Source organism: Neoarius graeffei, chromosome 26 (assembly GCF_027579695.1).
Source record: "Neoarius graeffei isolate fNeoGra1 chromosome 26, fNeoGra1.pri, whole genome shotgun sequence".
NCBI lineage: Eukaryota > Metazoa > Chordata > Actinopteri > Siluriformes > Ariidae > Neoarius > Neoarius graeffei.
Window position 1 is genome coordinate 37,963,476 of NC_083594.1, and position 16,313 is coordinate 37,979,788.

The following is a 16,313-nucleotide window of genomic DNA, read 5'->3' on the forward strand; positions in this document are numbered from 1 at the left end:
ACACGGGGAGAACATGCAAACTCCACACAGAAAAGCCCTCGCCGGCCACGGGGCTCGAACCCGGACCTTCTTGCTGTGAGGCGACAGCGCTAACCACTACACCACCGTGCCACCCTGAATGACAATCAGTCTCATTAATATTCATGAGGAAAGTGCTGCCTGATTGGCCAGTGAATGACTTCATTCCCTAGCACTAACCCAAACCATAATCAAGTAGCATTTTCCTCATGAATATTAACGAGATTTTCCCAATCACCCTGCTAAAAGAAAAAATAATTAATTAATAAATAAGGACATGTACTAAAAAGTATTTAAGATGTTCAAGGATTACAAAAAAAATTATTTAGTCGCTCACAAACAGCTCTGCCACTGTGCACATGGCTATAGACAGAAAAAATATCTATAATAGTTGTGCTCTGTCAGCCCTGCGATGACCTGGCGACTTGTCCAGGGTGTACCCCGCCTCTCACTCATAGTTAGCTGGGATAGGCTCCAGCTTGACTGTGACCCTGCAGGACAAGATAAGTGGCTACAGATAATGGATGGATGGATGGATGGATAGTTGTGCTCTGTCAGCCCTGTGATGACCTGGTGACTTGTTCAGGGTGTACCCTGCCTCTCGCCCATAGTCAGCTGGGATAGGCTCCGGCTTGCCTGCGACCCTGTAGGACAGGATAAGTGGCTACAGATAACGGATGGATAGTGGTGTAGTGGTTAGCACTGTTGCCTCACAGCAAGAAGGTCCTGGGTTCGAGCCCAGCGGCCGGCGAGGGCCTTTCTGTGTGGAGTTTGCATGTTCTCCCCGTGTCTGTGTGGGTGTGCTCCGGTTTCCCCCACAGTCCAAAGACATGCAGGTTTAGGCTCAAAATTGACCGTAGGTATGAATGTGAGTGTGAATGGTTATTTGTGTCAGCCCTGTGATTACCCGGCGACTTGTCTCGCCCATAGTCAACTGGAATGGGTTCCAGCTTGCCTGCGACCTTGTAGAACAGGATAAGCGGCTACAGATAATGGATGGATAGTTGTGCTTCTCAAATGTGTGTTGTAATATTAAAGCATAATAATTAACACTTATAATACGACAAAACAGGGCGGCACGGTGGTGTAGTGGTTAGCGCTGTCGCCTCACAGCAAGAAGGTCCGGGTTTGAGCCCCGTGGCCGACGAGGGCCTTTCTGTGCGGAGTTTGCATGTTCTCCCCGTGTCCGTATGGGTATCCTCCGGGTGCTCCGGTTTCCCCCACAGTCCAAAGACATGCAGGTTAGGTTAACTGGTGACTCTAAATTGACCGTAGTTGTGAATGTGAATGTGAGTGTGAATGGTAGTCTGTGTCTATGTGTCAGCCCTGTGATGACCTGGTGACTTGTCCAGGGTGTACCCCGCCTTTCGCCCGTAGTCAGCTGGGATAGGCTGCAGCTTGCCTGCGACCCTGTAGGACAGGATAAAGCGGCTAGAGATAATGAGATGAGACTCTACCTGTTATCACCTACATGTCCACTAGGGGGCCTCGTTGCTATTTCACCTTTCCTCTGCAGCTCCATTCAAAGCGCGCTGAAATGAGAATCTCGACGCTGAAAACCCCAAACTGAAAATCCCCAGCGAGTCAGCTACAGAATAACCTCCTCTCGGCATACAATGCGGAATTTGGCGTCGTCGCTCACATAATATGAAAGCTATAAGTGTGCAGAACGCTATGTATTAGAGCCATTACTGACCGGAAACTGGTGCCTGCACCGGAGCTGATCATCCTAAGGATAGGAGATCAATTCATTTGAAAACGGGGCTTGAAGAACATGACCCAGGCTCCAGAAAGGCCGTAGAGAAGGTACGTGTGTTGGCTGTCATTACATAAATGCTACAGATCAGACGGGTTTGACTCGCTGGCTGAGAGTCGCAGAGTTGAGCGCGATGGTGCGCAGTGACGACGCTGTTTACAGTCTCGCGCTAAACACGGCGCTTCACCTCCAGCTCGTGTCGGGGCATCGAACCTCTCCAGATCCACACACCACCCCGGCTGGCTGTGATTTTGTTTAATAAAAATAAGCAACAAACAGTTTTGGTGTAAATCCAAGATGTTGATTGGAGGAGAATTAAACGCCGTTTCCGCTGGTGTCGGTGCTCCTTTCAGTAATTTCACAGTCAGGCGAAACTGGAAATGCGGCGCAAGTCAGTTTGCGTTTAGTTCAGTATAAAACCCATTTCGAGTAAAGATCGAGAATTCTTGATCTTTCAGAATCCGGTTTGGGTGGCATTGAATGGTTTCTAAGTCCATCAGTAATGTAAACAAAGTTTGAAACGGGAAGCAGCTGGAATAGCAGGTTATGTGACTGACTGACTGATTGATTGATTTGATTTAGATTGTTTCCTGAATGCAGGATTACAGGCTCCATCACTGCAACAGTAACCTGTTCACGTTCTTGCCCTTTAATCTGTTCTGTGTGGAAAGTGAGTGAGGGGGAAGGGAAAGCCAATCAGAGGGCATCAGTCTAGTGTCCATAACATTCACACAGGTTCAGTCTGTCTCCGCTTTGTCTGTGTTTTTAGGACATGCAACATGTACCGTCTTATCTGCTGAACCAAAACTTGCTGAACAGGTTACAAAAACGGTGACACGCAACACAAAACACTCTCCAGCTCGCCACACACCACACGAAACACACTCCCACTCACCACACGCGACATAAAACACTCTACAGCTCGCCACACACGACACGAAACACACTGCCCAGCTCGCCACACATGACCCGAGACACTGCCCAGCTCGCCACGCATGACCCGAGACACTGCCCAGCTCGCCACGCATGACCCGAGACACTGCCCAGCTCGCCACGCATGACCCGAGACACTGCCCAGCTCGCCACGCATGACCCGAGACACTGCCCAGCTCGCCACGCATGACCCGAGACACTGCCCAGCTCGCCACGCATGACCCGAGACACTGCCCAGCTCACCATGCATGACCCGAAACACACTGCCCAGCTCGCCACACACGACACGAAACACACTGCCCAGCTCGCCACACACGACACGAAACACACTGCCCAGCTCGCCACACACGACACGAAACACACTGCCCAGCTCGCCACACATGACCCAAGACACTGCCCAGCTTGCCACGCATGACCCGAGACACTGCCCAGCTTGCCACACATGACACGAAACGCACTGCCCAGCTTGCCACACATGACACGAAACGCACTGCCCAGCTCGCCACGCATGACACGAAACGCACTGCCCAGCTTGCCACGCATGACACGAAACGCACTGCCCAGCTCGCCACGCATGACACGAAACACACTGCCCAGCTCGCCACGCATGACACGAAACGCACTGCCCAGCTCGCCACGCATGACACGAGACACTGCCCAGCTTGCCACGCATGAGACGAAACACACTGGCCAGCTCGCCACGCATGACACGAGACACTGCCCAGCTTGCCACGCATGACACGAAACACACTGGCCAGCTCGCCACGCATGACACGAGACACTGCCCAGCTCGCCACGCATGAGACGAAACACAGTGCCCAGCTCGCCACGCATGACACGAAACACACTGTCCAGCTCACCACGCATGACACGAAACACACTGTCCAGCTCACCACGCGCGACACGAAACACACTGCCCAGCTCACCACACACGACACGAAACACACTGCCCAGCTCGCCACACATGACCCAAGACACTGCCCAGCTCGCCACACATGACACGAAACACACTGCCCAGCTAGCCACGCATGACCCGAGACACTGCCCAGCTCGCCACGCATGACACGAAACACACTGCCCAGCTCACCACGCACGACACGAAACACACTGCCCAGCTAGCCACGCATGACCCGAGACACTGCCCAGCTCGCCACGCATGACACGAAACACACTGTCCAGCTCACCACGCACGACACGAAACACACTGCCCAGCTCACCACACACGACACGAAACACACTGCCCAGCTCGCCACACATGACCCAAGACACTGCCCAGCTCGCCACACATGACCCAAGACACTGCCCAGCTCGCCACACATGACACGAAACACACTGCCCAGCTAGCCACGCATGACCCGAGACACTGCCCAGCTCGCCACGCATGACACGAAACACACTGCCCAGCTCGCCACGCATGACACGAAACACACTGCCCAGCTTGCCATGCACGACACGAAACACACTGCCCAGCTCACCACACACGACACGAAACACACTGCCCAGCTCGCCACACATGACCCAAGACACTGCCCAGCTCGCCACACATGACACGAAACACACTGCCCAGCTCACCACGCATGACCCGAGACACTGCCCAGCTCACCACGCATGACCCGAGACACTGCCCAGCTCGCCACGCATGACACGAAACACACTGCCCAGCTCGCCACGCATGACACGAAACACACTGCCCAGCTCGCCACGCATGACACGAAACACACTGCCCAGCTCGCCACGCATGACACGAAACACACTGCCCAGCTCGCCACGCATGACACGAAACACACTGCCCAGCTCGCCAAGCATGACACGAAACACACTGCCCAGCTCGCCAAGCATGACACGAAACACACTGCCCAGCTCGCCACGCATGAGACGAAACACACTGCCCAGCTCGCCACGCATGAGACGAAACACACTGCCCAGCTCGCCACGCACGACACGAAACACACTGCCCAGCTCGCCACGCACGACACGAAACACACTGCCCAGCTCCCCTCACGCTAGGGCTGTGCGATATGGGAAAAAATGAATATCCCGATACATTTTCTCCATTTCGCGATATACGATATATATCTCGATATATTTATATCTCCTCTAAAGGACCCAATGAAATCTAACTTTTACTCTTTACTGTTTTCACTACAATCCCTGCAGATTAAATAACATTCTTGGTTAACTTTACAGGTGGTTTTCAACAACACATTTTAATTGTTCATGTTAGTGATTAATCACAATTGAATTGAAATAAGACTTTTTATTCAACAAAGATGTGGCACAAACTGCAAAAACAATCTTGAAAATTGCAACAAAGGGGCAAAACAGTACAGAGCTGCTCAGAGCTCAAACCAATAAAGTGCAAGCTCAACACTGAGAGAGACATTTAGCCTAAATAAGAAAAGTGCTCATTCATTAAATTATTTAAAAAAGTAGATCTCCAAGCTATTAACCTGACTACTGAGAACCACTGGAACATTCACAATATAGAGAGAGAGATTGAGAGAGAGAGAGAGAGAGAGAGAGATCTGCAAAACATAATTTTTCTCTTTGCACACTTTTGAACTGAATGTTTTCTGGCTCTGCCTCTCAGATGTGTATAATTCCAGCTGCTGCCTTTCATGATGACAGGTTTTTTTGAACACTTTACAAACTGGCATTTGCTGTTCCACGTCCTCCTCGCGATATCCAAGAAACTGCCGGATGACTGACCCCTTACTAGTTCTTTTAGGAACCAATTCGTCCGCTTCCATTTTTAATTTGTCGCTTAAATTGACAGAGCTTACACGGTAGCCTATGCAAAATCACCGATTGCACAAACTGAGTCAGCGCTGTAAACCGGAACTAGGAAATCTTCCTGCCGGCAGTGTTGCCAGATACTGCTAACGTTTTCCAGCCCAAAATATGTTCAAAACCCGCCAAAACGCACTTAAAACAACCCAATCTGGCAACACAACCGAAACTAGAAAATCTTCCCGGAAGTTCCTTTCAGCACCGAGATGTCGCCCGGGATTGGTTGGCGAGTGCGTGACGTTATTGTTTTCTTTACCCTTAGGCAGCCTCTCACGTTACTGCCTGAGGGACAGGGAGAAAACCACCGGAAAAGGTTTTAAACGAACACAACAAACACGAAACAAACACAAGTCGGAAGATGACCATAAAATACTCGATAGTTACGATATAATTTTATGTATCGCACACAGAATTTTCGGCGATATATCGAGTATATTCGATATATCGCACAGCCCTACCTCACGCCATGCGAAACACTGCCCAGCTCGCCACGCATGACATGAGACACTGCCCAGTTCACCACGCATGACACGAGACACTGCCCAGCTCTCCACATGCCATGCGAAACACTGCCCAGCTTGCCACGCATGACACGTGACACTGCCCGGCTCGCCACGCGTGACACTGCCCGGCTTGCCACGCGTGACACTGCCCGGCTCGCCACACGCCATGTGAAACACTGCCCAGCTCGCCACACATGACACTGCCCAGCTCCCCACACGCCATGTGAAACACTGCCCAGCTCGCCACGCATGACACGTGACACTGCCCGGCTCGCCACGCGTGACACTGCCCGGCTCGCCACGCGTGACACTGCCCAGCTCGCCACACGCCATGTGAAACACTGCCCAGCTCGCCACACATGACACTGCCCAGCTCCCCACACGCCATGTGAAACACTGCCCAGCTCACCACGTGTGACACGAGACACTGCCCAGCTCGCCACGTGTGACATGAGACACTGCCCAGCTCGCCACGCGTGACACGAAACACTCTCCAGCTCGCCACACGAGACACTGCCCAACTCGCCCCACACGACACGAGACGCTCTCCGGCTCGCCACATGAAATGCTCTCTGACTCGCGACACGAAACACTCTCTAGCTCGCCACACACGACACGAAATACACACTAGCTCGCCACAGGCAACACGGCCCAGCTTGCCACATGAAACGTTCTCCGGCTTGCCACACAAAACGCTCTCCAGCTCACCACACGCAACGCAAAACACTGCCCTACATGCGACACTGCCCAGCTTGCCACACACGACACAAAACGCTACCCAGTTCGCCATGCACGGCGCATTGAGCTTTATATAATCGATTATCACAATTACAGTTGATTTGGTGTCAAACTCAGCATTCACTTTTAGTATCATACTCTTACTTCAGCTGAGAATGCAACTGAGTAAAGATGCGGACTTTATTTGGAGTTAATCAGAGTCATTTTAATTGATGGTGGGTGTGAACCCAAAAAGACTGAATGCTGTAATTAAATCAAAAGGTGCTTCAGCAAAGTATTAGTTTAAGGGTGTGCACGCTTATGCAACCAGCTTATTGTACGTTTTTTATATTTTATGATTTTCCCCCTAAAGGTGGGGAAAATTTTGAAATTATTTATCATGGTCTCCTTTTTTTTTTTTTTTTACATCAGAAAAACCTATCATTTTAACGGGGCGTGTACACTTTTTTTTATATCCACTGTACCTCTACTGTAGGTGAATATATGGACGTACCACTTTAGGTCCTGTGGGTTTTGCGATTTATTTTGTTTTGCACTTGCATCTCCTGCAATTTCTTTTTACTGACAAGCTAAGGGAAGTTCAAGATGGCATACATACCACTTATACGCTTGCCTATTGGCTTGCAACAGTGGGTGTCTCTTCCCGCTCGGGTTGTAATGGAAGCTGTGTGTAAGAGGGTGCTGGTTGAGTTGTTGGTGATTGGGTGTTATTGGGGGCAGGGGGTTGATGTGTGGGGGTGCATGGCCTGAGATGACAGCGGCCTCTTTGTCTCTCGTTTCTCAGAGGCGTGTGAATGTGTCTGTGCAGGCTCTGGCTCACGTGTTGTCCCTCTCTCTGTGTCCTTTGTTTGGCCAATCTGGGAACCGCCCCTAATTGAATGGGATTATATCTCGGCAGGGGATTGATTCCAGGGTCCCAGGGCTGGAACAATGCAGACTCCGCCTTTGTTCCCACCCCTCCTCTCACTCCTGCAGCCAAAAGGCCTCGGTGCTCAGAATGGGGAGATGATGAGGGAAGCACACTTTTTTTTGGGGGGGGGGGCAGCCACAGAGATGCCGTTTGGAAGATGATGTCGCGTGCACATAGCACTGTGAATCCATCTGTTGATGTCTGGGCTGTCTGTTTACAAACATGTCTGGGTTGTGAATCTCCTTTCAGTTGTTTGAGCCGGATCATCTCCGTAATCTGATGCGCCTATTATATCTCTCTGGTAGTCCACTTTCCTACCTGTGACTGAGATTATCCCTGTTCCTGGTTGAATCGGGTCTGACTTTCATATCCTGCGTAGGCCTTGCATGTGTGCGTATGTTCAGCTGTGCACAAATGGGGGGGGGGGGAAACAGGTGGTTGACAAAAAGCCAAAAGAGAGCTCATGTCCGAGGAGTCAGCGTAGCCCTCTGTTCCTAGCAGTTCTTTAACACAGACCTCTCTTAAAGGTAGACTGCCTTTCAGATTTTTCAAGTGTAGGTCATAGGAAGAATTTTCCCTGACACCCAATTATTTTTGCTTAGTGGACTGAAAGCTACTGAATTTGAATCACAGACTTCCAATTGTATTAGTTTTTTTAAAATAAAACAATTAATGAATTTAAGGCCATGTGACCCTAAATTCACCGCTATTTTTTTTTTTCCTGCTTCAACATGACCCAATTCAAGATACTACGTCATGCATCACGTGGTGGGCTTTCCCCATTCGCGCTTGGCATTGTGTGATATTACAGAAATAAACATGTATCGCAATGACCAAATTTGAGAGGGAACTAAATTTCACCGATTTTATGAAATCGAAAGGGCATCTAACTTTAACGTGGCGTTTACCCCAGAAGCACATGTGCTCATAAATTTTAGAGGTGCACATAAGAAGAGGTCAAAGTATGGAGCTCTTGAGTAACATGTGTCCCATGTCTGTTTCATTTACTTTTTCTCCACTTCTCTCCTGCAGTCTGTCCTTGTTGTTTGGAGGACTTTGGGTAGAAGTGTGTGAGAATTTCCTGCGCATTGTTATGAGCCGAGGGGGAAAAACCCACTGCCAGTCTTGTTGTCGGTGCAGGTCAAAGCCGGGGTCAACGTGAGGAGGAATTCCCATGTGTGTGTGCATATGGCATTAAATTGTTGCCTCTCATTCTATTCATGTAGTACGAGAAGCTGGGGGTTGAGAGGTTAAATACTCCATCAAAAGTCTGCACTAGATGTCTTTATCTTCCAAGTACTTTGCTAATCCAATTTACCAAGTTACAGCCAGTAAAAATATCATCGTTTCGAGCAAGTTTAACTTTATGGATGTGCAGGAATTCTCTTGTACTCTTTAGAGAAGGGGCAGCGATATGGAGAATGCTCCTCAGAAAAGTCCATGCTGATCCAGGACTTGCTACCTTTATCTGAATTTGAATCCAACAAGGATTGTTGCCTTGTGCAATATAGTTGGTCATTTCCCTGGATCTGGTCCACTAGCTAATTAGCTAATGAACAGGCCCTTCGTAAATTGGTATAAGTGAAATAGAGAGGAATTCAGGACAAAGAACCAATAGGAACTAGTAATGCAAATGAATCGAAAGAGCCTGGAAAACCTGCAGGCTGGCTGTTATAAAGGTTATAAAGGACATGCTTAAAGAGCATATTCTGGACCAATTCCCTTTTTTTTGTATATGAAAGTATGTCCCTTTACACACTCATCCAGAAGGGTAATTTTGCACAAGGCCATCTGTCTACAGCAGAAAAAAATAAAATAACAAAATGCGTCTGGAAAAATCCCAAGGGAGTCTGGAGCCAGATTCGTGACGTTATCTGCGGAAGCGCAAGCAGGCTGCACGAGCTTTGCACAGTTTCAGTGCACAGCCTGTGTAGACCAAGCGCTCCCATTTCTCTCTCATTGTCCGGTCTTTTGGGAAATGATATGTACTAATCCCATCATGATTGGTGTTGCTACACCCTCCTACGATACATCTGTTAACCATTTTAATAATTATGTGATAACGTTGAAGAAATTTGCAGAAAACCACCAGGTCGTTTTCTCATAAACAAACCAGCGCTGACGTAGGATTCAGAGGGAGGCGTCCCGCAGATGACGTCACAAATCAACGTTTCCCGGGAAATCCAAATGCCAAGTTTTTTCAGAGGCGGACCAGTTCGCCTCAAATGGCTTGATTTCAACTGAATTTTTCTGGTATTGCGCAAGGTAAAAAAATTGCACAAAATGCAAAATGTGACAGATATTTGACCAAAGTTTAATATAAAATAGGAAAATTACATTGATCTTGCTCCTGAATTTACCCGTGATATGCACTTTAAAGGGGAGCTGAAGTCATTTTTAAACCTGCTTTATTTCTTAATTAATGTGTTATTCAATTATGTTTTCGGTTTTAGTAACCTTATATTGGGCAGCACGGTGGTGTAGTGGTTAGCGCTGTCGCCTCACAGCAAGAAGGTCCGGGTTCGAGCCCCGGGGCCGGCGAGGGCCTTTCTGTGTGGAGTTTGCATGTTCTCCCCGTGTCCGCGTGGGTTTCCTCTGGGTGCTCCAGTTTCCCCCACAGTCCAAAGACATGCAGGTTAGGTTAACTGGTGACTCTAAATTGACCGTAGGTGTGAATGTGAGTGTGAATCGTTGTCTGTGTCTGTGTCAGCCCTGTGATGACCTGGCGACTTGTCCAGGGTGTACCCCGCATTTCGCCCCTAGTCAGCTGGGATAGGCTCCAGCTTGCCTGCGACCCTGTAGAACAGGATAAAGCGGCTAGAGATAATGAGATGAGAACCTTTATATTGTGACTCCTATTGGCAATAAATATTATACTTATCGGCTTATTCTGTTTTTAGCCATGTTGAATTTAGTTCATTTGGTCCACGGTAGGCGTCGCTGATTTCGCGCGATCTTCACGAGACTTGTGTGAGACTTTGAAATGTGAAGTGTCAGTCAGGTGTCAGTGCCGCCATTTTGAAAACTGTTTTCCAAACAAAATATTGCACAAAAACGAGTTTAAATGACGATTACTGCCTACTTTTTTCAAACTTTCCTGATTGCTATCAAAACAAACACAACTTCCAGCTTGATTACATCAGCATTCGAAAGAGGGCACGCGCGTCTTTTGACAACCCCTCCCTGTGTCCGAAATCGCTCCCTACTCCCTGTATAGCGCACTAGTCCTCAACATAGTAATTCCCTATATAGGGAGTAGGGAATAGTGAATGAGTGAGCGATTATGGACACAAGGAACATTGGTCACTTTGATTTCGGCTGTACGTTTTACTTCCATTCTACGATGTCTCGCACAGGTCTCAACGAATCTCGTTTACGCCCATTGCTTTGACCATATGGACTGATATATATTACATAGCCTATTTCAAACACTCATAACTTACTATAGCAGCGACAAAATAGCTATCAAAAATGTATTTCTATATTTAATAAAATGAGATAAATAAAATTTTTATAATAAGAACTTTGCCTTCAGTTCTCCTTCAGTAAAGCAGTGTGAATTCCAATTTGTAAACTTCAGTCCCATATAAGTCCTTGTAGGTCATTTTATTTGAATATTGAAATTTGTTCTTTTGCTTCAGAGTTCTTAAAGCAGGTGTCTGTGATGTTTAGAAGACTTAATAAGAAGCCTTCATGTACTCTTTGTAATATGTGGTATTCTTCCAGATCACGGATTTCAAATTGTCAGTAACTCTGAGTTCCAGTGACTGAAGTGGCGTCCTTCAACTTCCTAAAATCACTTTGGAGATCTAAAGCCCTTTTCACACACACAACCCGTTATTACATGAGGTGAAAACAACATGGACTCGATTAGGGCTGCACAATATATCGAAAAAGTATCGATATCGCGATATCATAGTTTGCGATACACGTACCGCAAAAATTACTTAAATTTCGATAAAAGGCACATTTTTCTGTGCCGTCCAATCACATTTGAATGTCAACAAGCGCCGCGGGATAACTCCACCCCCTATTGCAAAACAAGTAAAAGCCTTGTGGTGATGGCGGAAGCGGTAGCAAGTGTGGTGAGACAAACTTTTGTGAGGAGGAACTGGTTTCCAAAAAAAAAAAATGCACGTCTGCTATTTGGAAGTACTTTGGATTCAGGAGGGATGACGTACTGCAAACTCAGGTACTTTGCAAGACATGTACCTGTAAAACAGTGGTGAGGTGGCTCACTGGGACAAACACTGATGTACAGCAGCATAAAAACATAAAACCACACTCTCTCTCACTCTCTCTCACACACACACACACACTACCTCTCACTCTCACACACACACTACCGCTCTCTCACCTGCATGTGTTATTAACAGATTGTGTTCGAGTTTATGGTGAATCTGTGTCGCTCACTTTCATCTCCCGGGAGCCGCTGAAATTGCCATTTTGAATGCTTTATGTTAATGTAATGTAGTTTTCAGTTTTTTGTTTATTTCAACTTAAGACATTTTCTGCTGTGCTCACAAAAATTAAGAGATTTAAAGATGATTGATGGACACCATTGCAGGTGTAGCCATGTTTTTCCAATAAAAAAATAATGTTGGAATGGAAGCAATGCATTGGGTGTTTTTTTTAAAATGCTAGATACAGGGCAGAACGGCGAGTAGAGGTAAGAAAAACATTATATATTTAATTATCGTGATACATATCGATATCGAGATATTCAGTCATGTTATCGAATATCGCATATTTTTCTGATATCGTGCAGCCCTAGACTCGATAGCGAATTTTCTTTCCCAATCAGTCATCCAAAATGGAAAATTTACAGATATTGTGTATTCCCAACTGACTGTATTTAACAGAATGCCACAGAACACCAACCATGCGAGACGTGTTATTCATAAAGCGACAAATTTGTTTTTGTGAAAAGCCCAAGCTGAGACGTTAGCTCGTTAGTAACATGGCACTAGTCGAGCTGTATCACGGCTCTGTTGAGGGAGTTTTCTGACTGGTTCTGAGCATTTGTTTTGTTCAAAGAAAGGCGATTTAATTTATAACGTTTTTAGCATTGCCCACGCACATCTGTTTTCACTTTTGCTTATTACTCGTCTTATTTAAACTCCGGCTTCTGTTAGTTTGTCTTGTGTTTGTCTTTATTTTCCATGCCGATGTTCATCATGTTCCTCACTTCTGTTGTTGTGTCAACCATGAAAAAAATATGAAATGGAAATATCAAAGTCCTATTCATTAGAGAGCGAGAGCATGCACATTTTCATGTAACCTATTACAGTATATTGGTATAACTGCTTTATTTTATTCTTAGTTACTGTCTGTCATCGTGTGTGTAATTTTTATAAATGAAAATTGATCATGGGTATGTATGTACATGGAAAGAAAAAGCTTTATACTGTATATGGTTAGCTACTGTCCACTGTTTTGGCTATCCGCGTTAGATCTTGGAATGTATCCTCCGCGGATACAGCGCTCCCACTATGCCTGCCAATGTTTTCTTTGCTGGTTGTTTCAAGTTCAGCACCGGTTGCTTTACACTGAGGCAATATGAGCTGTGCTGTCGCAATATCACTCCATCATCATTTACATCACGACTGATCACACGGTAATCCAGTAGTTCCGATTCTCACTGGAGCCATGACAAAAGATTTCCGTAAATGTTACAAGGTCGACGGGGTGTAGATTAAAGTTTCAACTTTGCCATTTCACTCCTATTCCCACACAACACCATTACAGCATAATAACAGAACAATGATGGTTTTCACTGTGAGTAGGAATGGGGTATAAGATGCTGTCAGCCAGCCTTCGACTGCTCACTGATTGGTTGAGGTGAGGAACGTGTCTGGTGGCATAGCTGGATGTATCGCAAGAAGACGGGGATATAGGAATGGAGTCCGTCAGTCCGTTTCAATCTGGACAAGTTTTCTCAGAAACTACATAAGCTACATCAATGAAACGTTGTGTGCTCATATTACGATTCATGATCTAAGTTGAGTTTGAAAATCTTTTATGATTATTTATTATTTTCAGAGTTATGGCCTTGATTTTCATTATTGGATTTTGTACAAGTGGACTAAGTTTTCTCAGAAACTACATAAGCTACATCAATGAAACTTTGCGTGCTCATACTACTGAAAAAAGCTGTGTCGCGTTTTATGGTGTCATAGCACTTATGACATCATAAGTCAATATCAAATCAATGGGCTTGTACACTCAAAAAAATAAAACATTGGATTTACTTAACCGAGTTATGGCAACCGGTCCAATGAAACTGTGTTAATTTAGATGTATTGAATACAGTTATGTGTTGAAAAACTCAACATAACTGTATTCAATACATCTAAATTAACACAGTTTCTTGGGACCGGTTGCCATAACTCAGTTAAGTAAATCCAATGTTTGGTTTTTTTTGAGTGTAAGGGTGTAAGTCAAGTCCAGTTTGTTTGTATAGCGCTTTTAACAATAGACATTGTCCCAAAGCAGCTTTACAGAATCTGAATGACCCAAGACATGAGCCAGTTTTTTCCCTAATCTATCCCCAATGAGCAAGCCCGTGGCGACGGTGGCAAGGAAAAACTCCCCCAGACGATACGAGGAAGAAACCTCGAGAGGAACCAGACCCAAAAGGGGACCCATCCTCACCTGGACAACAAGAGACAACATGACTATAAAATTAACAGTTTTAACATGAAGTCAGTTTCATTGATGTTATAACTCTTCATTAATGGAAACTTGAGTGCAAAACTGTTCATGACAACCGCAGTCCCAAAGTTAGCAAGCCACCTGTAGTCAGCCACAAAAGCATTACTGTAAGTGTCCAGAGTGTCTTCCAAGTGTGACTTTCAACTGTCCATATGGGGCTGTCCTTCACAGGAGCGATGTGATGAGACTCCAACCAGACATAGGGCATCAGGATGGATCAGGCAGGTCCAAGAAGGAGAAGAGGTCAGCACCTCGATCCCAGGATTGACATGTAACTCAGAGGGACAGATTAAGTGTTAAGAGTTCTTAAAACGCTCATGGTGGGGGATAGTGGTGACCATGTCTTCTTGTATGAAGTGGTCTTTAATCTGTTTGCTAGTCCTGTTTGGTTTCTCCATGCCAGACGCAGGAACAAACCAATAGGATTGCATGAAACTGTTGGATTTTACACCATGGACACAGTTGAAACATCGATTGCAAATTTTTCTTAATTTTGCCAAGAAAGCCCCCAGAAAGTATAGTGAAAGCCAGATAACCACATCCAGAAACAGCCAGAACAAACAATAATAAAATTCCTTTAAAAAAAGACACTATTTATGAGAAAACAAATAAGCAATGGAAAGAAATTACTGATACCATGAGCTTTTACTTGGCTGAGGATATAATACCCAGCAAAACAGTCACAAATGAGAATTATAAGCGACTCCTAAAAGTAGATAATTCTTATGTCTTGCCAAGCAGCAAATATTTTTCTAACACAGCCACTCATCAGCTGTACATAGAACACTGAGAAAAGTGGAGTAAAGAACCAAAACGATGAAACATGAATTGCTTATTTTAAAAATGTGAAAACCAACTCCACTAAACGCATTCAGTATTTCAACATTTACAGACATGTCAATCATCTTTCCACTTGTTTCACTTTTACAGTGTTTTCCCCAGAAAAAAAATTAAAGCCCTAAATTCTGGCATGATAATACACAGGCAATTGAGCGCCAATGACGCGAAATGAAACTAGGGGGGTTTGGGGGCATGCCCCCCGGAAATTTTTTTTTTGAAAATAGATGCTCTCAGGTGCATTTTCAGGGTCTCTGAGAGGTTTTAGATACATGATTATGGGATAGATTTTACCAGTGTTTCAATGATTTCTGACCTAAAATAGTATTAATGTAAACACATTTGAAATTTCACCTTAAAGTTCAACATGCAAGTTAAACTGTTTTGTTATAGATTACTGAGGTTTATGATAGATTGAAAATCTACGGGGATCCCTTAATTATCTATGATCAAGTAGTGTTGTAACAAAAATGTGCATGAACAGTGGTTTGCTCCATCTTATGCAATCCAACGAAGAGAATCGATCATCATGACCTCCTGTTGATCACAAAGGGATCCGAACCTAAGAACTGCCACCTTAAAGTGCCATTCCACCATTGGATGTATTCTTTGGCATAAAATACAATATATTTTATGACAACATGACTAGACAGAGAAATCTTTTAGCTTCAAAATGATATATCAAACATAATTTTTTGACAACGACAAGTATATTAATTTTGCGACCAAAGTCACCTACCCTTTTAATTTCCGCGCGGTAGTGAAACGTGATGTCATCGGCAGGTTCCCCTTCTTGTGTACCACGTCACGTGTGATGTGGCACAGATTATCAGCAATGGCGGATAGAACGCGATTTCCACTTGTCGATTGCTGTGCCGATATTCACTGTCGACCGTCTCCTTTGGGCATCACTTGCTATTTTCCTTCGCTTCTTTTCTGAAGCTGACAATCGCGTTCTATCCGCCATTGCTGATAATCTGTGCCACGTCACACGTGACGTGGTACACAAGAAGGGGAACCTGCCGATGACATCACGTTTCACTACCGCACGGAAATTAAAAGGGTAGGTGACTTTGGTCGCAAAATTAATATACTTGTCGTTGTCAAAAAATTC

General features: G+C 45.6%; 1 protein-coding gene across 2 annotated transcripts in view; it reads left to right on the forward strand.

Moving 5' to 3' along the window:
- Nucleotides 1-1,521: 1,521 nt before the first annotated feature.
- pik3c2b (phosphatidylinositol-4-phosphate 3-kinase, catalytic subunit type 2 beta) overlaps nucleotides 1,522-16,313 on the forward strand; it is a 143,217-nt gene continuing 128,425 nt past the window's right edge. For both annotated transcript variants that reach the window (XM_060910318.1, XM_060910319.1), the window contains exon 1: nucleotides 1,522-1,824. The gene's annotated coding sequence lies outside the window, so the exon portion shown is untranslated. The remainder of the gene's footprint in view (nucleotides 1,825-16,313) is intronic.